The sequence below is a fragment of the Rhipicephalus sanguineus genome, chromosome 2, assembly GCF_013339695.2.
Source record: "Rhipicephalus sanguineus isolate Rsan-2018 chromosome 2, BIME_Rsan_1.4, whole genome shotgun sequence".
Lineage (NCBI taxonomy): Eukaryota > Metazoa > Arthropoda > Arachnida > Ixodida > Ixodidae > Rhipicephalus > Rhipicephalus sanguineus.
The window spans coordinates 123,573,680-123,599,230 of record NC_051177.1 but is presented as its reverse complement, the minus strand read 5'-3'; the positions used below and the strand labels follow the sequence as shown (position 1 = coordinate 123,599,230).

The 25,551-nt window shown below is 48.2% G+C and overlaps 1 long non-coding RNA gene across 1 annotated transcript; it reads left to right on the top strand.

The window, feature by feature from the left end:
• Positions 1 to 461: 461 nt before the first annotated feature.
• Positions 462 to 25,261, top strand: LOC125757497 (uncharacterized). Its single transcript, XR_007415269.1, has 3 exons — positions 462 to 566; positions 23,799 to 23,889; positions 25,102 to 25,261. It is a non-coding gene; the product is annotated as an uncharacterized LOC125757497 (long non-coding RNA).
• The last annotated feature ends 290 nt before the right edge of the window (positions 25,262 to 25,551 follow it).

The following is a 25,551-nucleotide window of genomic DNA, read 5'->3' as shown; positions in this document are numbered from 1 at the left end:
ATCGGCTGATAGGGCTGCAAGGAAAGGTGTCACGAGATTAAGAGAGGCATGAAAACACGCTTTGTGGTCCGTCGCTCATCGAATAAAGCGCATGTGCACTTGGAAACTTCCAGATAACGGACACTCTTGCATATCGATAAGAAATACAACGCCACCGATAATGTGATCGTTTCCGCCCAGTTTTGCTGCTTTCTTTCACTACGTTTAGCGTTCTGGCGCTGCTGTCGCAGAAGGAAGTTGGAATGCGCGGTGCAAGTCACCTTTGCTGTATTTGCAAAGCAAGACTGCGCATGCAGTCTTGTTTTGACTGTGTTTCACTGCATGCGCAGTCAAACACAGTCAAGCGTCCTTCAAGTTTAATAATCTCGGAAATATATGCTTCGTGGCAACAATACAGCAATATGAACCAATAAGCTGTGACTTTCGTTGAACATACCATGCCTTCATTTGTATCTGTTTCTGCAGGCTCCACCGTATTCTCAAGCAGGTTACAGGGACGGCAAGCTTTACGTCGATGGCGTCTTCGGCCTCGTCCTAGAGGCCCTGGCCGACTTCGTCCCTTTCAGGTAAATCAGCCCGGTTTGTTCAGTCTTTCTCTTATGAAGAACTTTAGTTCGGCGTTGTCCACCGCGGCGGTACAATGGTTACGGTGCCCGGCAGCTGACTCGAATGTCGCGGGTTCGATCCCGGCCGCGGCGGTCGCATTTAGATGGAGGCAATATTCTAGAGGACCGCGTACTAGGTCATGCAAGTCCACGTTAAAGGACACCTGACCCCAAAACTGAAACCTCAAGATATTTGTGTTGTTTGATTGTCCTGTATACGGGGTCACTTCTGGCCGATTATTAGTGCCGGACGTTAGCTTTAAGATATTTTAATTTGGTTTTAAAGTAAGCGTGAGTGCTCATCTGAGTTAGCAGCACCTCGCGACATCGCAACTCGTATGACGTAGACCGAGGCCCCGCGTAACATTCCACGAGTAAAGCTAGTATTGTCGACGTCAGAGAATATTTACGGGGCGCGCACAATACCACGAATGGCACCCAGCGAGGACTATTGTTCGTCACTCCTCTCGCTCTGTTGTCGGGCTGCTCTTAGTGTGGCTGCTTCGGCAGGGAATGCTTTTGTTTCCTGAGAGGAGGGGGGGGGGGGGGTTGAAGAATGCGCTTTCAAAGACACCAAAGCTTGAGTGCATGTGATCTTGGGCGCTCTCCCGCTGTGGGGCGCTACTTTCTTATGGCATTTAGGCGGACGTTTCGAACTGACACAAAATCGTTCTCAATTAACAACGCTAGCATTAATTATGCGATGCGTCAAAGCATTTACGAGTCAATTTCGGGATTACGAGAGACAAAGCTACAAAGGACAGTAAAAATGTCGCAAACAAAACGTTCGCTGTCAGGGGTCATTTAAAGAAGGCCACTTGCTCAAAATCTCCCGAGCCCTCCACTAAGGCACGCCTCATATTCATATGGTGGTTTTGACACGTGAAACACCAGAGATTTTTACTAAATGCGAAGCATTTCCTAGCAAACCGAAGGAACGTCAACCGTTTCTATCTATCTATCTATCTATCTATCTATCTATCTATCTATCTATCTATCTATCTATCTATCTATCTATCTATCTATCTATCTATCTATCTATCTATCTATCTATCTATCTATCTATCTATCTATCTATCTATCTATCTATCTATCTATCTATCTATCTATCTATCTATCTATCTAGCCACCGACGTCTTGGCGATTTCGAAGTCGTCTCCTTAGCTTGGTACATACAATGTATACCAAAATTGGCATAGGAGGACGTCAATGTACGAAGAACACGATTAGCAGGTCATGACATGAATAACGTAACATCTGTCGCGTACGTCATGCAATACTTTCCAGCAGTCACGTGTGGCACATACGTACCCGCATAACGCGGCCCATAGCGTACAGGTATGCGCCACAGGTGATTCTCACTCTATGTCAGCAGTCTCAAACACGCGTCCCGCAAACCCTTCGCTAGCGGCCCGGCCCGCACATGACTGTCCTCGTCTCGTATTTTTATTAACGCGGAAGTCTCAGATGACTAATGAAACGCGAGAATTGACCGGACCGGCGTCCCACGTCGACGGCATCAACACGAGTGATGCAAGAAAATCATCACACGATGACGTCAGCTTGACGTCACAGATCGACAAAATTTCTGACGCTGTTATATGACGTCATCATTACGTCACTGTGACTTCACACAGCGGGGCATCGCATGGTTACGTAATCACATGACATGACTGCTTGGTCAGTGGTGGGCCGATCCCGGAGGCAATGCAAAAAAGGTGAGGTGCAGGAAATGTCTCCGATCCTGGAGGCACTGCAAAAGCTTTCGGGGGGGGGGGGGGGGAAGGCTCAATACACCGACTTAGACGAAAAAGAGGAAGGTGGCTTTCCCCGTCGAGTTGACTGAGGTGGATGCTTAAGGGATCCTGTGAGTTTTCTTCGCAATAAGTATATCTATGAGATATACGCAGACATGACTGCTCTCAAGCACTCTTTTCGTGAGGCAATCCATGTGGTCACCGCGTGTTGAAGCATAACCATGAAACAAACACTCTATATTTCAGAAGCGGCGGTCAGATTACAGTCATTCTGCACATAGGCGTCGATGTTTGTCGAATCCTTACCACAGTGTCCTTCAGAAATGACCTTTATATGAGATGCGGGAAAGGCTTCCTTTCAAATGTCAACGTTAACTGACATCTGGTACCCCCCCCCCCCCCGCGCTTCAACCTTTTTCACTGCCCCGGCACTTGCGGGACTACATTCGGTGACTGGGGCCCGCTGGCCGAGGTGGGCTTCAGACCTCTGCCTTACGGCATAAAAAATTAATAGACAACCTAATCCGAGTGCCAAACCTCAAGCGCTGGAACGAGGCAGGCCCACAGAAAAGCCGCGTTGCGTCCGTACTCGAAGCCATTTATTAAAGCGTAAATGATGAACTTTTGTTAATTGCGAATTAGCTTCATTACTCTTCAGTGGTACCATTAGTGCAATATCATTAGGTTTTGCCAGCTGCAATTTTTAACGCAACTTAACTATATCCAAACGAATTCCAGAAAAGTAATTAGTAATATAATTACTTTTTTGGCGTAAATTTTCCTTCTATTTACCATGTGAATTGCGTAACGAGTGGGTGATTGAAAAGTTGCCAACCCATTAGAAAGCGCTGAGCTATACATAGTTTTCACGTGACGTCATATCCGGCGTGCGGGACTTTTGTTGGGCAGTCGCCGCCATCACCGGGCGCCTACGAGCACACGCCGTAGCCGCAAAGCCAGCGTGCGGTTGCATCAGCGCACGTTCCGGCGGCATTTTCGCAGGCGACACTTGTGCACGAAATGGAATTTTTGTCCCGGTTACTTCGACGAGCTTGTAGGGCCCACCAGAGTGCGTTATGAAGCGAAAATTGCCATGTGCAGCGGTGTGGACCCGTATACGCATGCGCATAGAAAGAGACGCGACGACGGATGCCGAGGTACTGCGGTACTGCCACCAACGACGCACGTGGATATTATAAACTACCTGGTACTGACAACCAGCTACATTTCTTTGCAGCAAATGAAGTCTTACAAGTCCTTAGATGCGCACAATTATTTTACGAGTGGGAAGTTGCCGTCACAACGTGTCGTCGTGTTGGCCGAGGAGAGTGTGTAAACAGCTTCTTGCCCAGGCCGCTTCTTGCGAGTGTGCGCGCTTCAGGCCCGTCGCAGTCTGTTGAAGGCTCTCCGTCCCCAGATACTTGACAGGATGTGACACTCGCTGCAGTGGCTGCCGCTTTTTTTCGCGGCACGTACCTTGCGTCGGGCGTACCGCGCAGACAATGTTGAAGCCGCACCTCATTCACTTAGGTATCCTAGGTGAAGTGTGGGCGCCCAGTCCGGATTCGTTTCATCATCAGTTGAGATGGTTTGCCTGCAAATTCGCGAACAGGCTAGTAGCTTATCAAGTGGCATTGCGCGTACGGAAAGATGTAAACTGCCCCATAATCAGCCGTAAGTAGCGATAGCGTTATCAAAGTAATTGAAAAGAAAAGAAGTCCGTTTAAACTACTGCAGTTAATGTTTTACCTGTAATAAAGTGGCGACCACAGATGCGAATGTTGTCCAAATTCTTCAAGTCTTTATGCGGGTTAGACAAACGTTGCGGCGCCTATCTGAGAGAGCCCGCGTTCTCTCGCACTGCTTGGTGATAACCTTCGGCAAACAAAACATGCCGGTGCCTGACTCTCTGTGGGTCGGTTTCGCAGAAGTCTTGCTTCTGCTACGACAGCGGAACATCGCACAAATCGTCATGGCTGTGGCGCTAAGTACAACACTGGAAAATGCGCGCGCCAGCTGCCGCAACACGGTAGCCGGGTTAGCCGCGTCTCGAAAGGTTCCCGAACATGGCGGCTGAGCAAAGCGGAAGTGGCTGTGGTGACGTCGCGTGACGTCCGTGAAAACTATGTATATGTGATCGCCAACGGAGACGCTGGCCTTTAACCCCTTAAGGGCTTATGACGACCTAAGCTCGTCATGAGCAGTTGCCACTTTTTTGCTTATGACGACCTGTGGTCGTCATGGGTCTTCCGCAATGTTCCTAGAGGCTTTTGACGAGCCCAGCTCGTCAAATGGTGCGTTTCTATTTATAGCACAGATGGCAGCACGGGTTCCATCATTGGTGCTTTTGTTGAAGGAGCGTTTGAGCACTTGTTGGCGGTATGCGCGCCTTGTGTCTCGCTCGCGTCTTAGAGGTTTTGGACGAGCCCAGCTCGAGAAATGGTGCTTTTCTATTTACACCATAGATGGCAGCATGGGTTCCGTCATTGGCGCTTTTGTTGAACTAGCGTTTGCGCAACAGTTGGCGGAATGCGCGCGTTGTGTTTCCCGCGCGTTTTATCAACAAACACATGTTGACGGAAATGGCAAAAACATCCGCAAGGAAACCAGGATCTGGTGCAGGTGGTGCGAGAAGGCCCTCTGCGCAGTGCCGTGCTTCGAACGCTATCACACAAGTGAACTATCAAGGAATAGTGCATTTTGTGCGCGGCAATTCAAGTCCAACCTTTACTTTCTAGAGTAGCAGAAATTTTTTGCAGAATACACCTGAAATGCCCCATGTATTATAGAGTATTACATGATGGAGCGAAGAATGGCCAATAAAACATTATTATCTGCCGAAAAATGTTTTCGCAAATATTTTTTTTGTTTTAAACACATTACTGAAGCATTTCGCATCATAAAAAATTTGGCAATTTTGGAACATATTTTTTTTTGTTAAATGAGCCCTTAAGGGGTTAAGACGCGGCGTGCGGTAGACTCCCTCACCTGACCACTCATGCTCCGATGCTCATTATGGTGATGATGGCGGCTTTTGCCTTCGACTCGTCTTCGGCGAATGCGCAAGGGACCCCGCGTGTCTAATACAACAATGTGATTATGAGGGACGCCGTAATGTGATTCTCACATTTAATTTAGGCCAGTTCAGGTGCACTTAAGCTCATCTGCACGGGTGTCCTTGCGTTTCGCCCCCTGCCGATGTGTGGCCGTGGCGACCATGTATCGAAGCCGCTTTTTCAGCAGGGGGTCTCCTCAGCTGGTGAACTACAGCGGCTGGTGAATAATTATTCTTCGCTCTAACATTTGACGGGTTCAACAAGCAAGCGAGCGCAAGGCGGATAGGTCGCGATATTTATACTTTACAACCTCGACAGATGCTTTAGGTAACAGTCGTTGCCACTCGTGCTGCACAAACGTGATACAAGCCCATATCTCTCGCTGTCGCCTTGTTCGTGAGCGCCACTCGTGTGGGATACTTGACGTCTATATGTACTCCGAACGTTTTGGCAAATATAGTCGGATGCAACTTAAAGGGACACTAAAGGCAAATATTAAGTCGACGTTGATTGTTGCAAAATAGCGTTGCAGAAACCTCGTAGTGCTTGTTTCGTTCCAAGGAAATGCCTATTTTGAAATAAAATCACGTTTTAGTGGTCCGCACGGCGTTAGCGCACTTCAAATCACCCGCCTGAACGGACCTTCTGACGTAGCAGTTGCCGTGCCCAACGTCGCCCACCTTTACTGCCCGGCCGCCGAAGCTACGGTTTCTTGCGCAACAGCGGTCATTAACCTTGCCAAGACGCAGCCACGGGCCACTCCGAAACTGTATAGTTCGTTGTAACGGAGCTTAGCTTGGCCAGCAGCAGCAGAAGTAGAGTATCGACTGTGCGAAAACAGCGAGAGCCAAGCACATGCAGCAGTACGCTATACCGAAACTACCATCGACGCGCAGCTCGGCGAAAACGGAACTTTTGAACCACTCGCGCCGTTCCACATTGTAGAGTCAAGAGGTTCTTTTTTCCATTAATCAAACAGAAACTGACAAGCAGCATTTTATTACGTCTTGTGATGCACGGAAGGTTCTTTTTTTTGTCGCAACTAGTTTGATTAGTAGTTGTTAATTGTACTCGGGACTCTTTGACGTCATCGGTATCATTTCCAAAATGTGCCACTCGTGGCGCACATCGTGTCCTATATTTCCCTTAATTTCTCACTTACTAGAGCACTGCTGTTCATACTATTGACGCTTTAGAGGTTCTCACACATTGACCTTTCACTCTAACATAAGTTGTTATTTGCCTTTAGTGTCCCTTTAAGTCCGTAGAGGCTTCTCCCAGACGACCGAAGTGTTGTAGCCGATCGCCTCCGCGACCTGAGAAAGAGTCCCGCCCATGCACTCGGCAATGTTCTCCGAAGTCGGGTTCACCGGCCGTCCGGCTCATTACGTCATTCTGGGGTACCCCATTGAGGCAGGTTTGTGTGCCGCATGCAGTTTTCTAAAGTTGTATCACATTGTAAGAGCGCGAACGCCGGACGGCCGTTGGATATGGCGTTCATCGCGACTGCATTTGAGTATCGGGGAAGATACTGCTTCACCTACAGAGTTGAATTCAGTCTGTTCATCCATAAAAGCACTATGCGACTACAAAATTGGAACAAAATAAATGAAAACCAGCACATCTGCTGGTTTCCATTACCGTTGTGTCGTACGGGGAGACGAGCCTTCAGGGTTCTCTTCCTACAAAATTGAAAGAATGTCGCAGTGCTTGTGCAATGTCTCTAACAAATCAGGGAATAAAGATGGGAATGAAGGAGTAAACTACTGGACTACATCTCTAAGTAATGCCAACCTGTTCCCAATCTATGCTTTGTTCAGAGATCCCGCTGTGAATGAAGGAAATGAGCGTGAACGAAGGAATGAAGCTAGGAATGCATAATGGCAACAGCGTCCAAAGGCACGCGATCTGGCAGGCGTCGCGAGCATGTGCTGGCAACAAAGAAGAAGAAGCATTTCCTACAAAAACATTAAGAACAAGTTGGGCTTTTCTTGCTATGATCATAATTTCTATTCAAAATAACGATTAAAGTGTCTCATCTGAATGTCTGAAAAAACTATTATTGCACCCTCTTCTTTTTACATACGTTTTTCTTCTTTTTACATCAATATTCAATACTCAAAATGCCTACAAAAATTGATCTAATCAATTCTTGGCCAATCCCCCAGAGCGGGTATGAGCCACGGCAGATGTTGCAACAACTACAACAACAACCCTGCTACCGATCTGCATAAGCTAGCTCTCGTTCGAAATCGTTTAACCTGTCGAAGACGATGAGCAGTACAAGACCCAGGCGATGGCGCTCCTCTTTCTCACTCGGCCTGCCGGCGTCGACCTACGAACGAGCGGGTCGTTCGACTGCGAGGAATGCTTTGGCCATGGCCCTTTCTAGAAGCGGATGCTCTTCCTCATTGTCCTGGGATTATTCACCACTCACTGCCAAACCCTCGTGGCGTCCCTCGTCACCGGCGACGTCGACCATTGGTGCAAGCCGCTCCGTGGGGTCAACATCTCTGCAGCCGATTATAAGCATATCGCCATACCGATGGAGGCCGATGGACGTTTCAGCCGCTGCCGCGTCAACGAACGCTGCAAGCCGCTCACTGAACAAGCCACATTCGTAGACCACCAGGACGTTGACGCTGTGGCGCCCGCGGCCAGATCGTCGTGCAACCGAAGCTTCATCGACGATCTGTACATCAAGGGCACACGCGACGCGCCTTGCGATGAGTGGGACTACGACGTTCGCATGGCGGAGAACAGCGCGGGGAGCGCCTGGAAAATGGCGTGCGACCGACGTTTTATGCGGGCCGCCCTGTTCCCCCCGCAGAATACCGGCGGCCTTGTTAGTCTTGTCCTGGTCGGAGCATTAGCCGACTAGATAGGCCAGAGAACCTTGCTCCCGTGTGCTGTTGCCAAGGTGTTTATTTTATCGCGTATGTTATTTAGGACGAAATAAATTAAGAAGACACCAGTCCCTGTCACGATTTATGCATCGTCTTCTTCCTTGAGGCGTTCGCCGAGCACGTGAATGGCGCTGCAGTCGGCAGCGACGCCTTGTATACTAGGGGCTGTTTGTACAATGTGCGCCTTCGGGGGCGGCTGGTAACGCGCATTTCGCGGTAACTCGTTTCCTGGCTGGGCGATGCTGCAGCATGACCGTATACACGCGGTTTTCAGTCTTCAAATCGCTCGAGTCAACGCCGCACACGCACAGGCCGTTGCAGATCGTCTTCCTGACGCGGGCTTTATGCGATGTTTGAACCGTCGTTATCAACGCTGTGGTCATCAGCTGGCTTGTAAAGCAGGTGATGCCACGACATCTCAATTTCTAGCCGCTATTTCTATCCTTGAACAGGGGGTAACGTTTCGACAAGTGGACTTGTCTTGGTCTGTTGCTGCCTTTACGAAGTCAAGTTCACTTGTCAAATCGTTGGCTGTAGCGCCACGCTCTGTTCCAAGGATTTTTCATCTCTTCAAGCCTTCAATCGAATGAACGATGCTTCCACACATTAAACATAATAAAAACCTCAGCTCAGCAAATTGTTCGCAATATAGTCCTAGTAACAAACAATCGAACAGGAATGAAAGAACAAGACACGCTCCGTTTAATAAATAGGCTAGTCATTAATTAAATAACATACTCCCTACTCTACCACAACATGAATAGGGAGCAGAAAGAAAAAAACGGACAAAAAATTGCGGGCAGCTCCACTCGAAGTGAATGCTTAGGCAGTGCAATGCATGGCCTATTCCTGTTTTTCTCTTTTCGCAGCATCTTTTTTTGGGGCCCACGCCCTCGGGATCGCCTCGATACCGGCCGCGTTTCTCTTGTGCTTCTCTGGCTGTCACTTTTCCTTACGTTGTTGCCGTTTGGCTGCTGTGTCCTGTTTTCCTAAAGTAGGGTCGAGCAATCGACGTAGTCTTTCTTCCTCTGCTCGCTTATCCCTGACTGCGAGGTCGGCTCTTCGTCGCCACTGCCGTTCTCAGGCGAGCGCGCACTGTCGTCCTCGGTGAGCCTCCGGTGCTCGACGTTTGGTCGCGTGATACGTGGTAACGATGGGTTGCGTCCACATTTCCATACCATACGGTAGAGAGTCTTTCTTGCAGAGCAGAAGATAAAGTATTTTTGGTAGCTTGCGAGATACATGTAGTGCTAGAGGGTACCTTGGTGGAATGTGGCGGTCCTAAGTATCCGTAACAGCGCCGTCTCTTATCATGTGAGCTTGGGGTACATGGGTGGGTAGGCACTTCTACCCAGTTTGTAGTGGCAAGTTCGAAAAAAAAGAAACATTGGTGTAAGAACCAACTGTGACTTGTCGCGTTTATGCTCATCATGCGCTGATAACTATACTGCACCATCGCTATACTTACGCACGGTGGTTGTTTCAGTACACAACTGCCGCCTGGGGATAACTATATTCTCTTTGACGACCGGCCATACGTTGAATATGAGGTTAGTAGATCTTGATTGTGATTCAACGCCACGCGAACACTAGTTGTTGTAACCACCTACCATGCCCATGCTGTACCACCATGAGGTCTCTGGTCACTCCTACCACACAAGGGGGACAAGTGAAGTCTACATATGTTGCATAACGTCAGCAGTTCAACGGCCGCATGCGCAGATGTATTTCACGAATCGTTTCGGGCAGTGAGTCTGGTCATGAGAGGCCGCAGCCCAATTCCACTCCATACCTGACGCACATTTCTCTTTCTCTCTCTACCTCATAATACATTTCAATAATCTACTATGCAAAATCACAAACTTTAATCCGTAGTAACCATCGAGCTGCTGTCCGGAAAAAGATGGAAGAGAATGACAACCACGTTCAAGGGCTCGCGACGAAGCTAAAAAAAATTAACCGCCTGTTTCATGGCCGATCCCCCCTAGTGGGTAAGAGCCAACACAAGGAACAAGCAAGCGAACAAGCAAGCAAGCAGGCGGCGGTTGTGTGCGCGCGCTGACTACAAAGAAGAAGAAGCGTTCACTGCTGCCAGTCCGCATAGGTTGGCTCTCATCTGAAATATTTTGACGTATCGAACCCGACGAGCAGCACCTGAGACGCAGATCATGGACCTCTTGTTCCTCACTCGGCTTGCCGGCGTCGACCTACGAACGAGCGAGTCGTTCGACTGCGAGGAATGCTTTGGCCATGGTGCTTTCCAGACGCGGATGCTATTCCTCATTCTTCTGGGATCGTTCACCACTCACTGCCAAACCCTCGTGGTGTCCCTCGTCACCGGCGACGTCGACCACTGGTGCAAGTCTCCCGCCGGCATGAACATCTCTGCAGCCGATTGGAAGCATATCGCCATACCGATGGAGGCAGACGGACGGTTCAGCCGCTGCCGCGTCTACGGACGCTGCAAGCCACTCGCTGAACACGGCACATTCGTAGACCGCCAGGACGTCGATGCTGTAGCGCCCGCGTCGGGATCGTGGTACAAACGATGCTTGCTTGACCAAGTCCAGGACATCAACAGCACGAGCGACGCGCCTTGCGAAGCGTGGGACTACGACGTTCGCACAGCTGAGAGTAGTGCAGTGAGCACTTGGAACATGGTGTGCGACCGACGGCTGATGCGGGTCGTTCTCGTAACCATGCAAAGCTCCGGCAGCGTTTTCGCTCTCGTCCTAGTCGGAGCCTTTGCGGACTACATCGGTCGGAGAACGTTGCTCCTGGGCTCAGCCATCGCGCTGCTTATGTGCACGATATGCACTTTCGCGGCTACGGGATACGTGTATTACGCGACGGCTCGTTTCCTAAACGGGGGCAGCGTGGCCGTGGCCGCGGTTTTCGCATTCATCATTCCTTTCGAGTCGATGACGCACGCGAACAGGCCGCAGCAGGTCCTCCTTCTGGCCGTCCTCGGTTTGGCCCTGTGCGAGGTTTGGACTGTCGTCACCAATGCAGTCGTCATCGACTGGCGCCTGAAGCAGGTCATCTACCTCGCCCCCACGGCTCTGCTCCTTCCCGCGCTGTGCTTCGTGCGAGAGTCTCCTCGCTGGCTTGTCGCGAAAGGAAGGCTGGACGCGGCCGAGGCGGTTATGATGCGGGCGGCCACGATCAACAACTTTCCGCTTCCGGCAACGGCGTGTCTCGTGCAGAAGCTCAAAGAACACGTCAAGAACCATGCGGGTTGTGAAAGCCCCGACAAAGGAGACCTGCTTGACGCTCGCTCCCTCCGGCGTCGAGCGCTGGCCCTATTCGTCGTCTGTTTTTCAATATCGTTTGTATTTTACATTGACGCCGTGTCCGTGCTTCAGTACAAAGAATTTTGGATCCCGTGCTTCACGGTCGTCGTAACACTGTTGGCTTACGTAGTGATGCATTACCTCATCACCGGCGTCACACTCGTCACAGTACTTAGCGTCTGCTTCGTGCTTCTCGGCTGCATACAGTGTGCGCTCAGCATCGCGGCCGGTGTCGCATTGGGCAAGCTCACCGAGACCTTACTCGTGGTGTCTAAGGGTGTCTCAAATGTATTGGTCATCCACTGTTTCACCTACGTCATGGAGCTTTTCCCATCAGCAGTTCGAGCCGGCGTCTTATGCTGGTCGTTCGCTTGCGGTCGCGTCGCATCCATGTGTGCAGTTCTGATCCTCGTTCTGGAGCCTGCCGGATACGAAGACGTGGTATTCGGCATGACGGCACTGTTCCTTTTCGCCTCTCTGCTTATGATCAGGGTTCTGCCGAGAACAACGGTGGTTGAAGAAGCGAAAATCGTGGCCCGGGACCCTACGGACTCCAGCAGGATGTTCATGGATCACATGAAGCGGACGCTGGAGAGCAAGATGCTGCGCAGAAGGTCCCGTGCCCCGAGCACGGAAAGCGCCCGGTCATCCAACAGGAGATCTAAGAGTACTGGCAGTAGCAGCTCTGGTAGTTCTAAGGCGAGTTCTCGGCCTCGTACCGGGCAAGGGCCAGAGTGAATCCACCGGATGCTCAGTGGAATCACTTGCGCTGCTCTGTGTCGCGTATGCGACTCAGAATTGATAGCTTTGATGTTTCGTATAAGTTTTAACATCCTTGAACGTTTTTTTGTTTTTGCACTAAGCCGATAATAAAATTGTCCGTTGCGTAATGTTTCGCATATGTCGGAGCTTCGTTCTTTATAGGTAGTTTGCGCAAAGCCGATAATACAAAAAAAGCTTTATTAGGTTCACAGAGCCCACTGGCATTGGTGTAGCCAGGGTAGTGGGGGGGGGGGGGGCATTCAAATTCCCCCGAAATTTTTCAGTTTTCATGTGTATATATACACGCCCACATACAAGCGCATGCACGAACATAAATTCTGGTTGAACAGCCCGCAAAAATTTTCTGACTACGGCCCTGCCCACCGCAGACGGATGAAAATGGGGCTAAATGTGTTTCTATAAAAGTGACGAAAGGCCAACTTCCCTTCGCTAGTTCAGGGACATGTATTTGCAGCGTGACATTCACACAGGTGTCATGCAGTGTTATACAATATTATACAATCTTATACAACGTGTTATACAATGTGTTATACAATGTGTCAGCTATATACAGATAACTGGTCCGTAGTGTTTTCAACTCCAGCGAACAGCAGACTTTGTAGCAGACGACACGAAGCCTGAACTCCAGGTTTCGCTGTTATTTCTTTAACTGTTGTCACGGGAGTGTCCATGGCTACCCTAGGCACAAACTGCAGAAAGACCATCAGGGGTTTATCCACAATTTCGAATTTGGGGGGCTGTTACCAGAGGGGTGGTGGGTTGATGGGGAATAGCTACAGCGAAGCAGCATCAGCATCATCATCATCATTATCATCATCAGCCTGTCTACGCCCACTGCAGGGCAAAGGCCTCTCCCATGATCCGCCAATCAACCCGGTTCTGTGCTTTCTGCTGCCACGTTACACCTACAATACGAAGCAGTATATGGCTGGGCAAAACCGAAGATCGTCCGTCCTATGTGCGCAAGAGCTCCCATCGCGTATGTGCCAGAGAAGTTGGGCAAGCCCCACCGCTCACGACTGATCCACTAAAAATGAAGAAAACACACCGGCGGCAAACACCAACTGAGATTTATGGGCAGACGTAACCAATAACTGGGAAAGACTTAAAGGAACCGTCGGGAATAACCCAGTGATAAACACCTGAGCCGTACGTTTCAGCTTCGCTGGCTAGCCAGCGAAGCTGAAACGTACGGAGCGCTTGGGCGGTGTTCTCCTTCGGCCGGTTGTCGGGATCCCGTTCGGTGGTTTGTGTAAATCCTTGAATGTGATTGGCTGTAAAGAACATCGTGGGGCAGAGATCTGGGACGCGAAATAGAAGAAGCGCAGTACATGTGTGCACTTTTGGTTTTATGCGACTCCGCGGCAGCCATCGCAGCAGCACGCGACTAGTTGTCTAAGGTCTGTGGACCTTATACACGTAGTCACGTGCTCAGGAACTTTTTGTGGTGAGTTTGACTATTTAACTATATGTTCTCTATGGAAGTGCTAGGATGAAATAACTCCTTAAATGATAGAGCAGCGCAGCGAGAAGCAACGCTGCTCAAGCAATGTGGCAAGCTTTCAACTTCCAGATTGCTACAAGCAATCCAGCTTCCTGTGCGCCCAGTCACTGTGGTTCACACCCACAGTGAAGGTTTGCCCAAGATTGGGTGGTTTTATAAATTGATGTAAAGTTAATGGGTAATTTATAAAATAGAGATTAATTTAAGGTTTTTCGACGTAGGCGTAACCTCCTTCGAAGAAACGTCCTCTGCTCCTCCGCTTGCATGAAACTACCTCCCCGAGGAAAAAAGAACCATCTCTGCGAATTACAGGTATAGAATAGGACAGGTGAATTATAGTAAGGCGCTGCGCATGCACGATTTCGAGCCCTCGGTGGAACTCGCCTGAAGGTGGCTCAAAAGGCTGCACCCCAATAGTTTGCAAGAGATGCTTGGTTAACCGCTGGGTAGAGGCTGTTGTACACAGCGACTGGCTTAACTGAAAGTCTAGAGCCTGTGGCGGGTACAGAAAGACACACCAGCGAGCCAGCATAACATTATGCCGAATCAGTAAGTATCTCGCTGGTGCTGCTGTCGCTTCTGGTATTGCGAAGTAGACATACGGCAGAGATTTAGACAAGACTTTGCGTGTACTGCTGCTTCTGACGGGGTAGTGAAATCCGTGGTGTCATGGCTATACAGAAGTATAGTATCAATTGGTCAGCAAGGTTCAATTCCATAGTGCAAGAAGGAACAGGTATAGCCTACTTTATTTATCCCAGTAATTGAACTTATCGAACTAGACATGGCGCTGAGTGTCACCGTCGGCATTGGGCCGGGTATGGCCACGAAGATTTTGATCGTAATCTCCAAGGGTGTCTCGAGCGTGATCATCGTTCATTGTTTCACCTACGTCCTGGAGCTATTTCCGTCGGCTGTGCGTGCTGGTGTCGCCTGCTGGGCCTTCGCCTGCGAACGCGTCGCGGCCATGTGCGCTGCGGTGCCTCTCCGTATTGAGACCGGTGGGACACGAAGAAGTTGTCTTCGCCGTGACGGGACTGGTGCTTTTCGTCACTGTGCTCTTCATTCAGGCCCTGCCGCGAACGACAGTTGTGGAGGAAGCCAGGATCATGGCGAGACGCACTTCGGCCTGCAGTAGGATGTCCATGCGGCACATAAAGCGAGCACTGCAGTGGCGTACACCGCGTGAGCTATCTACGGCTCAGAGCGGAGAGAATTCTGTTTCATTGAGCAGGAATAGCCGTAAGAGTGCTGGCAGCATCACTACCAGCGGTTCTAGGATATCCCGACGGTATTACATGCGAAGCATCTTATGGCGGAGTTCAATCCGGTGGTGGTAGTGAGCGGCGTGACCACCCTTACTGCGCATGCGCAAACCCTCTCCCCACACATCCTCCCCTTTCCCCTCTCCACCGCCCTTTCCCCCTTTCCCATCTCCACTTTCCCTCTACACTCCGCCTCTGAATCGCGTGCTCGAAATGCCGAAACTCTCCTTGCATCGCCTCATGGTCCCCTTTAGCGGGAGATGGTGTGATTTTTTATACTGCGCGTATGCTGCAGTGAAACTAACGGGCGCTCAATGTACCTTCGTTGAGGGTTTTTAGGAGTTGTCTTATATGTGTGTAACTCAGTTCTACAAATGTTTACTTGCACTAGGCCGACACAAAATATTTGGTTCGGGAGGCGAAACATTCAATGTGTTTAGCAGATGAATATACCTTGGTGTCACCCGTCGCACGCGATATTGTGTCATCTTTGGCTCTGCTTTTTTTCCGTCAGTACACAGAAATATTGCAGTAGAATGTAGAAATGCCTTCTTGGTAGGACATAATACATTTTTTAGCGCAAAGCAACACAATGACAAGTAAGGAGCGATACAACGTATACGTGCGCTAACAACAATGGTTTATTTCAACAAAATAAGCCATAAATTCTGTTGAAAGTTAACGCACGAGTTATATCCCACCCAATTAGTCACTGTGTTGCTCCGCGCTAAAAAATCGCATTAAGACTGCTCAAAGTTACACGTTCAAGTATCACTGCATTTCAATTATTTGATTCGCGGTCGCTCGTAACGCTTTGCGGACAGTTTTCACGCTCTCATCCACTGGCGGCAGCATTTTAACGCTATAGCGTTAAGGAGCTCGTCTCGCAGGAATTCCGGTGTCGGCGCTGGTGTCGGCGTTTTTGGTTGTGAGTGAAAAATCGTCTTGTCGGTGACCAATAAATCGAGAAAGGTGCAGATAAAATAAACAATAAAAATATTAGGTTTGAGTGACAATCGAATCCAGCCTGTCTGCGTGGCAAGCAGGTGTTCAACCACAAAACCACGGTATTTCTTGAAACTGCTGCGGAGAGAAAAACACTATATCAATGTCATATAGTGGAAGAAGTCTCCCTAAAGCATGTAGTATTGCGTGGCAGAAGCGTAGAATCGGCTGCAGGCGTCAAAACATGTGAATTGCGCAACGAGTGGGTGTTTTAAAGGCCCACCCATTACAAAGCGCTCAGACATATTTAATCATCATCAGCTGCAAAAGCATCAACAAAGTGAGCAGCTGCGTAGGTTTGCGTGTTGCCTTACAGAAGAGTATGGGCCATTCGTTGATTCGCAAAAGGAACAATTATGGCGTATCGCAAAGAAGAGAAGAAATATTAGAGAAGGAAAGGCAGAGAGGTTAATCAGTTTAGGAAAACCGGTTTGCTACCCTACACATGGGAAAGGAACAATTATAGCGTAGTGGTCACTTAACAACTGTACTTACAGTATAGGCATTCTAGGATAGTTTGAAACGGCCAATATTATGCGCACAGTCGTTCGTTTCCTTACGGCACGGTTGAGGCATACACCGAGAACCGATGTAAGGCTAGCAGTTGAGAAGGCGATGCGCACAGTGCCCGTTCTACTCTTGAAGGCGAAGCTCAAGCGTCCTCCAAGGTTTCGTCGTCGTTTTTACTAGTATTCACGCCGCTTGTCTACATTGAAACATAGAGAGCTAGGGTAACCATTCCTTGACATAAATCGCACAAGATAGCGGCAAACTTGTTTACACCTATGTATTAATATTAAGTTCGCTGGTCCCTTCCGTACTCGCACCTTGCACAAACTAAAGTTTCTAACATTTCAAACTAGAACAGGCATGCGTCATTGCGACCTATGTCGCTTGAGTGTACATACATCTGTACACAGCTGCACACGTGCTGTGGCTGATGACGATGAAGAATTATGGCTGAGCCCTTTGTAATGGGTTGGAAGCAAGGAGGTTTAAATAAAACTTGCTGGAGTGGAGGCCGCCTATACTTACCAATGGGACGCAGTGAAGCCGCGCCGCGCGTGCGGCGGCCATCTTGCCATAGGCAAGAAACGGGAGCCATAGCGCGCCCGCCGCGCTGATCGTGTCTCTCCGCCGTGGTTTTTAACGGTTATGGCGAGCATTAAGGGAGAAGTTGTCAAGAATAAGAAGCCAAATGGCCGATAAGAATGCAGTCAGTTTTATTCCGATTATTTTGGCGTTTTACTTGCAAGCATGCACACCGATGAAAGGTGTGAATGATTGGTTTTAAAAAATAATCATCCTCGTAAGAGCACACCTTACTTCTCAGCACTCATTTTCCTGTTTATTTCATTCGTCATGTGACGGAGTCTTACGCATATGTGGAGTTCGGCCACTTTCTTTGAACTGAATATAAATTAGTGTGTCCAAAGCTCCACACTGAAGGATATGCTCATCGAGAAGGATATGCTCATCAAGGCTTGAAAGCCATTTATTTTCTCCAGACAAGCTCATAACCTCCCAAACCAATAGTTTTGAGTTTGCATGGACGTGCTTCAAATATGGGCATTCTTGCAGTCGACACTATTTCAATAGATATATAGCTTTTCGATACTATTTCGTTGGATCGGCTCTCTCTTATCCTGTCAATGAATCAATTAAAAACGCCCAAGTGGCATCCTAAGTCGTAAGTTTAAGCCAACGAGCATATATACATGCAGTCTGTCATCATGCATTCCAGTCCCAAAGTCCAGATATCTAACCACTTAGTCGCCCACAATCCCAACATGTTTCCTCATTTGTCATCAACAATCAAAGTAGAGTTTTTTTGCTTCATTGGGCTAGCTTTTTCGTGACAGTGGCTCATCTGTGAAGGCAGCATTTCCTTTGATGGAATTCTGTATGCCGTTCTCGTATAGTGCGCTCTGCTACAGTGCTCGATTAAACTTCGAATGTACAGGCGCGTGCAAAAGTATACGGACCGCGCGATCGCGTGGCAGAATGCATCGACGCGCCATCTACTAACGCTCGCCTGCTGTCGAGATCAGCACTGAAGCAGCGGTGCGCATGTGTGTCCCTACATATCAGATGGCCTCTCATGTCGCTCTGTCTGACGTGGTTATGGCGCTCGTAGACAAAATGTCAACTGGGTGTCGCTTTCGTTGCTCCATCTAATCTGCGCCTTTGTTTTACGAAGCGGCTGCGGCGAGGCCGGCTCAAGCGCCGTGCGCGCGTCGCTTTTTACACCGGTCAATCAGCCTAACTAAGCATCGTAGAACCTAGTGAAGCCAAGCATACATGATTAAGTTTCTCAACCCAGCTCGTCTTTGTCGCATTAAGCCATGTTAAGCTTAGATGTGCCTAGTTAAGCCAAAGTAAGTGTAGCCGAAACTGATTAAACCTAGTTGAGCATGATATCTCGTAATAAAGCCAAGCATAAGTAAGTTCACTTAAGCAAATCGTAATTAAGCTTTGCCCAGCTTGCCGTTCATGTTAGGCCAACTTGGCCTTACATGAGCGCAGTTGAGTCGAGGAAAGTATAGCCACATCTAATTAAGCATTGTTTATCATGGTTTCACCCGATATAGCCAAGCATATTAAGCATAAACAAGGCAAGCCTACTTGTGACCAGTTAAGCCGAGTCGAATTCCCCATCAGCCCAGTGAAGCCAAGCTCAGAAGGATTACCCTTGACCAAGCTGAGACTAATTAGGATCATTAAGCCTAATTAGCGTTAAATATGGCATTAGTTAGGCTTATATCAAACCAAGCACGCCCTAGATACTCGAGTTTCACGTGGCCTATTTCCTCAACGTTAATTAAACTAATTAACCTAATTAAGTTGTGTCAAGTCGTGCCGAGGTGAATCTGATTAGGCATAATGACACTTCCAAATTAAATCAGAGGGTCTTTGCGCGACGGAGTTTCAAGCACCGGCGTGGCACTGTGGTAGAATACTCGCCTGCCACGCAGAGGACTAGGGTTCGGATCCCATGCAATCCTGGATATATTTTTTTTTACAGCGAAAGCTGTTATGAGATCATTTCAACGGCCGTTTTTGGTGGCGTAGTTGTCCGCCGCCGCCGCTGCCGCCGCTGCCGCCGCCGCCGGTGTCCGTAACCACTATCGCTCGAAATAAGAAAGAAAAATCACAGCATATCCACGGAGTGAATGATGATGAGTGGGCGAAGCTGCGGAGGTTCATCGGTAAACCGTGAATCTTCCGTGAATTCTGCCCAGCACATCATCACCGACGTGAGATCGGGCGCGTTTATACTAAAGGTTCGATGAGTTATGACGACTTGCAGCTCACTTTAATTTTACATGTACGCTGTGAATTTTCATTGTTTAGAAAACCATTGCTTTAGAAAACACCTTGCGTCTTTCGTTAAGCAGCTGGCGTCTTTTTCGTTTTGCTTTAGAAACATCTGGCGTTCTTTCGTTTTGTTTTTACAAAACATCTGGCGTCTTTCGTTGGTTTATTTCATCAATCAACGGCGTTTTGAACAAAATTTTTATTGTTTAATCACGCACAGGAGAAATCTCACCAGGCACTACCTTGGAGGTAAACAATGGCTGCTAATGGGAATGAGAGACAGAAGAAGTCGGCTTTTAGCTAACACTTACACTTCTACAGAGACAGAAGAATTCGGCTTTTAGTTAACGCGCACGCTGCGAATTTTTTATTGTTCAACAACGCACAGGAGAAATCTCCCACCGGCACCACCTTGGAGGTCAAAGGGTAAGACTTGTTACTCACTACTACGAGCACGACGAGGGACGAACGGGTGCCGCCTTAAGGAGCTTCGCCCCTAAAACGAAATAAGAAAAAATTTCCAGGAAGGAACGGGGTTCGAACCTGGGCCCTCTGCGTGGGAGCCCAGTGTTTTACCTCAGAGCCATGCCGGTGCTTGGAACTGCCTTGCAAAACGACGCTATACAGGCTTCATGTCCAGAAGGAACCACATTAACATATGTAATTTAGTGTGGTAGAAGAGTGAAATAGCAACCACGCACCACACAAAGCGAATTCTGTAACCAGGCGTCACACAATGCGAATTGCGCAACGACTGGGCTGTTGGATGCTTCCAGCCCACTACAAAGGGCTCTGCAATAATTCTTCATCGTCATCAGGCACAACACCAACAAAGTGCGCATAATGCCTTAAATGTTTTTAGCGGGTACCACGGCTCTCTGTTGAATGACGAAAAATGGCATAGTGGCTGCTCACGGCTCACCAATTACGTAATTCGCAACAATGCGAATTACGTAATTGGTGAGCCGTTTAAAGCTTCCAACCCATTACAAAGGGCTGAGTCACAGTTCTTCATCGTCATCAGTCGTCACGTAAACAAAGTGCACATAATGCCTTACATATGTGTAGCTGGAACCTCGCTTCTGCGCACAATGACGAATAATGGCGTTGTACGTGCTTCCCAATTTCACAAATATTGTGATTTATGGCGTAGTGGGTACCTTGCTAGTGTACATGTATTAGTAGCCCCAAGAGAGTTTACAACGGGTTCTAGAAATGCCGCTCTTCCAGCTTTCGCTGTGACTGTGCTGCCCTCTCCGCGCAGGCCTGGCATTTTTTTTTTTTCATCTCGCGATAGCTGTTCCGGACACCGGCGGAGGCGGACAACTACGCCACCAAATCGGCTGTTGTTGTGAACTCAAGACAGCTTTCGCTGTAAGCATATCAGAATCGGTGACCAGATTTCAGTCGTCCTCCAGATCAGTGTCGATGTTATCGAATCCTGAATTCAAATATCTTTCCGAAATGACCTATATATGAGATATGGAAAGGCTTCCTTTCAAATGGCAACGTTGATATCTGGTCCCCGACCCCTGCTTTAACCTTTTTCACTGCCCCGTACCTTGCGGGACTGTATTTAGTGACTGCGGTCCGCTGGCTAAGGTGAGTTTGAGACCCCTGCCCTAAATCAACTCAGAAAATCAAACAGAAATCGATCAGAAAATGCGGTGCCGGGATCGGCGGTGTTTCGATGGTTAAAATATCCCGATGGAAGCGAAGGATAAAAATCACGCCTCAAGCCGGAATCGAACCCCGGCATTCTGCATGGCAGTCAAGTATTCTACGGCGGAGCCATGACAGTGTTCTGAACGGTTTCGGAAGAAGAGCCTACACGAGCGTCATGTCAGAACAGCGCCAAGTGGAATGGCAGTGTCGACTATCCGCTTTTATAACAATGTAACAAACGTCACACATATACGACTCATCAAGCTATACTTAAGCGTACCGCAAGTACGCCTACTTCTCCCTAGATATGACTGATACGCACATCTCCCCGTCGATAGCGTGCACCTCGTGGCGATGAAGCTGACGTCTCTGCTCCAACGCGAGCGCCAACGTTACGTCGGACCATGAGCTACCACCCTTTACACGCCAGTGTAATCAGCGTGCCTGGTAAGCACACGCATAGGCATAGGCATGCGCAGGATTAGGTTAGGTTATTTTAGGTTAGGCTGCAATGGGACTGCGCTTCGCCCCCCCCCCCTCCCTGGAGGGCGGAGGGGGGGTAGAATTCCCATCGGCTGCTACCTCACTGCTTCTCATCAAATTGATTCCCACAATGCGTGGGATTTGCCGGATTTTTTAGTTCAGCGTGATAAATATACCACTCCCATCTTGTTACTGTCAAGCACGAACGTAGCGCAGTCAGGCCGTCATAACTGCATGCTGGTTGCATACAAAGAAATAGCATAAACGTGCAACTGAGCATGCGATGAGAATTATGTGTGTTGTGGTTAACCCCGTTAAACAATTACATGTTGTCACCGCTGTAAGGCTGTAGTGACGGCCTGACAAGCTATCTCCCGTAACGATGCCAATACATCTACTTCATGCTGAATTTTGCTTTCTAGATACATATAAACTCTATTCGTTCTAAAAAGACAGGGCGTGCAAACACGGACACCACAAACGCCGACTAACAACTGAAGTGACGCACAACGGCTGAAAAGAAAGAAGGCACGAAAACTTATCCGCGCATGCCCATGCAACAGGCGAACCTATCAATCCGGCACGCGTGGCGGTCTACGTGGAAGATAACTGTTAAGGCATTTGATTTCATCTTTATGCAAGTTAATCGACGGTTGGCTCACGAATGCGCTACCACTGTTCTCGATATGCCATGCTTCAATCATCAGGCGCGTTTCTTCATTTCTATACCGGTACAACACTGCGCATTCATCGAATTTTGGCGTGCACTTACAATCTCGACAATGTAAAGATAGATTAGAAGGTGAGCCTCCTGTTAAATAAACTCTAACTGGTCATGAATCAGCAACTATAGCCAAATGAACCGATCTTCTTAATTGGGCGCATGTGGCAGTAATGCGTCACTCGCAGGCGGGCTATAAACATGACACCGGATTGTTGTAATGTTTAATTACTATCATGTGAACGTTTGTCTTACAAGGAGGAATAAAGGAATTTCTAATGGAGGGTAGCAAACAACAAGTACAACCAGACATGAAGTTTACGTTTCGGACCCATATTGAGGGGGTAGTTGTCCCCTGTGACCAATATACCATTATTGAGTATGTTCCAAAACGTCAAGTCCTGTTCTGTTCATATTGCCTTCTGGGCGGCGACTCGTTTCGACTAGCCAAATTTCAAAGCGTTCTTTATTGCGCAGCTTGCCGCGTAAAATGTTTAAACTTAATTATCCGGCATGCTACTGAAAACGACTGTGCCGTGTGTACCGTTAATTTCTGCCTTTTTTTTCGCGCTGTTTACAGTAGTATGTCTTCTACCAATAAGCCCGGCTACCCATACTTTCAAGTTTAATAATCAGGGCCCGTATTCAGAAAAATGCATATTAGGACAAAATGTCCGCAAGGCAATATTTCCGTCAATCCCGATGGGGAACACACCATTAGCGAAACCGTCAGGTCAGTTAAAAAAATACTCGCTAAGGAGACATTTTGTGGATTCGGCACCAGCTTCTCTTGCTTGCGCCTCCATAATCTGAATCATGATTATCTCGATACTTTTTTTTTCGAAATGCAAACGAAGGGTAAAATACTGCGTTGACAGAAATGTGGCACACGTTTATCCTGAAACTAATAATAGTAACTGTTGGGGTTTTGCGTCCCAAAACAACGATATGATTATGAGAGACGCCTTTGAGTGGGGCCCAGTAAATTTCGACCACCTGAGGGTTTCTTTTACGCGCACATAAACCTAAAACACGGGCCTTTAGCATTTTGCCTCCATCGAAATGTCGCTGTTGGGATTCAATCCCCCTACCTTCGGATCACCAGCCAAGCACCTTAACCTCTAGACCACCGCGGTGTTAAACATGAAACTGGTGCTAAACGTGTAATAACAGTTTATTGGGACAATTAGAGCATAAGCCTCTGCTCGCAAAAGTCTCTTACGTCGCAATTGTTCCTAAGAGAAAACTTCAGCCAATCGCGATGCAGGACATATGGTTAGCGAAGCCGGCCTACCAACGTCAAGGACCATTTGCGAACTGAAAATTTCGTGAATTTATTCCTTTTGGTTCTGCGCCGTGTTCCTGCACGGTGTTCCACGTTTGTGTTTTATAAAATGTGGTATCTCCGCTTTCTTTTGCCATTCTTTCGAACTGCAGCTACGACATCGTGTACGACCATCGACTGTCGTTCGGAGTGCGTCTTCCCAATGGCTCTTACACGGGCATCATAGGGCTCATTCAAAGTGGGGTAAGTAAACGTGGATTACGTACGGATAGTGTAGTACAGCTTTTGGCGAGCTGCCGACCAAGCAGGCTCTAGGCTAAGCATGTGCCTGCTGTGCCACCACCACCATAACCGCCACCTGTTGGCGAGCTGTCAAGGCTAAAGCAAAGCATTACACATGACGAAACTAATACTAAGTGAAGCAATCAGCGCAAAGAATTCAGTTTATCGGGGGAGCACTGGGAGGTGATAGGGACCCTTGTACTTAATGCGTTGTGTAACTGCAACGTCCATTCCTCTCTCCTTTAGATGTTATTGTATACCATAAAAATATATTTCTTCTGGTTTAATTACAACCTATTTACCTTCGCTATTTTTAAAGGAAAAGATAACTGAGCAAGAAAATTTCATGCGTGAGTGTTCAGAATGAAAGTGGCAAGCAATCTTAATTTTTGTTTAAGGTATCGTTCATGGGCCTAAGTCGCCTAGGTATGTTAATTGTGCATTGCGCCGTTCTATTTCTGAAAATTCACAGCCAACCGTCTTGCACTTGAGCATCTGCTACATTCCAAAGCTGGAACTCGTTGTCGCTTTCCTTTTCGTTGTACAATTTCTTCGGCTCCTAAGCTCTTAGGCGTCGCTCTCAAGAATTTGTTATGAAGCAAGTTACATCAGCTTCCCGTCCGTTAGGTCATTCTTGCAGGTCGTTGAATTTAAGAACAACGACGGTGAACCACCGATGCAGCATCGGTTGCCGGCAGCGTCTTCATTAAGTCACGCATGTCGCCACTGAAATCGGTCACTTCGCATAACAGGTTGTTCAACTAAGGATTCAGCGCGAAAAGTTGACTTCAAACCGATTTCAAAAAAAAAAAGAAAATAAAAGAAAGATCTTACTACACCTAAATGCGAGGTTGTTAGGAAGGCAAAGAGTGGTTTGCAAAAACGAATAGTAAGCCTAACTTCATCACATTTAGAGTCAGAGTATTTTGAACCCGCGTATTCAATGTATTAGTCCGCGTATTCCGCGAATTTTCCAATAGAACATACACAGACAAACGCCTTAGCACCGCAACAATCGTTTCTTTTTTTATACAAAATGTCATCGAAATATGTTTAACGGGCCCAGTTTGCAGCCTTCATTATGTCTATTTCCTTTTCTAAAACGACCGGTTGTATGTACATTTGCTTTCGTGCTGCGTTGTGCATCACGGTAATCATCGGCTCATGTTTCAGGCTGCAGACCTGGCCGCTGCCCCCGTGCTTGTTCGTTACGACCGCACCGAGGTGGCGACGTACGCGCCCGTCCTGTTCACCAGCCACTGCGTGCTCATCGCCGTCGCAGGGGAGCCAGCCGTGAACGCATTCAGCTACTTGTTTGTGTTCGACTGGGAGGCAGGTCACGTGGGCTTATCTGCCTTGCTCTGTTATGCATAGGCTCCTGTGGAGAGGCCAAGGCGACGAGTATCTATGTTGCGATCCATTTTAAAGGCGATAGTCTTCCTTGAGATACTTGAACGTAGAAATTTTGGTGTGTGTGCATGTCTGTCTTTCTGTCGTCACACGATTCAGCCACCCGGCCAAAGTTTAAGCATTTGCTGAACGCCCAGCCATCTTGAACTGGTAGCTGCGTTCATTCTTGTGAACATTGTCGATCAAAAATGAAATATTACGCATAATTGAGGC